This window comes from Frankliniella occidentalis, unplaced genomic scaffold, assembly GCF_000697945.3.
Source record: "Frankliniella occidentalis isolate FOCC.00 unplaced genomic scaffold, Focc_3.1 Scaffold240, whole genome shotgun sequence".
NCBI lineage: Eukaryota > Metazoa > Arthropoda > Insecta > Thysanoptera > Thripidae > Frankliniella > Frankliniella occidentalis.
In genome coordinates, this window is record NW_026267366.1 from 190,185 (window position 1) to 191,133 (window position 949).

The 949-nt window shown below is 70.4% G+C and overlaps 1 protein-coding gene across 1 annotated transcript in view; it reads left to right on the forward strand.

Moving 5' to 3' along the window:
* The window catches only part of LOC113209895 (MLX-interacting protein), a gene marked incomplete in the record, with an annotated part of 45,315 nt that overhangs the window by 29,490 nt on the left and 14,876 nt on the right, over positions 1-949 (forward strand).

Sequence of the window (949 nt, forward strand, 5' to 3'; positions counted from 1 at the left end):
GGGGGGGGAGGGGGCGTTCCTGCGAGGGTTTGAACCCCGGACGGCGATCTGCGAACGCAGGCATTTGGACGGGCGCCCGCGGGTGACTATGTTAGCGCCTCCTAGCGCGCTATGGCGCCGGGAGGGGTCGACACAAAGACGAGACGGCGCCAGCCTGGCCGAAAGTAGGTCCTCGCCGGGGGCAGGTTGTGGGCAGGTAAGCCGCGGGGCACCGGGGCACGTGGCCTGGCCTGGGCGACGAGCTCCGTCCAGCTCGTCCTGCCGGGCCGGCCGGGCCCCCGCCCCCCGCGGACATGCAGCAAGGTTACCGTGCGCCGCGGCGCCCCCGCCACCTCCTTGAGGCCGCGCGCCCGTCCGCGTCTTGCCCGGTTTGGTCGGGGTGGTGTGGTGGGGAGATTTATATTGGATGCACAGTGCTAGCCAAAGTGTATACAAAACCCGACCAGCCGCAGTGTAGGAGTTTTCCGCGACTCTCTCTTCTCCGACACGTCTGTCTGTCGGCAGTGTTTGTGTCTGCGGCGCAGCGCAGGTACACGGGCGGGGAGGGGGAGGGTGTTCCGTTGACCCGGTCCGATCCGGGCGGGGCGGGGCGTTACTTTGCATAAGTGTCGAGGCGCGCCCGCGGCCGAGCCCCCGCCGCCGAGCCGGGCCTAAAGGCCGGGCCCGCTCGCGCTCGCCGCTGAAGGTCAGGTTCAGAGAGCGCCGCGGTGCGATGTGCGATCGGTACGGCCGCGGAGTATGCACGCAGGCTGACGCCGAGGCTGACGCCGAGGCTGATGCTGACGCCCGCCTTCGGCACCTCCGCTGGTGATAACCACTGCGTCGGCCAAGGACGCGCGCGGCGCGAAACGCTGGGGCGGCCGCGGAGGCGCGGCTTTCTCTCGCCGTCCTTGTGGTGCGCGTCGTGCAAGGCTCGGCCGTGGGCTCGGCGCCCCGGGCTCGTTTGTAG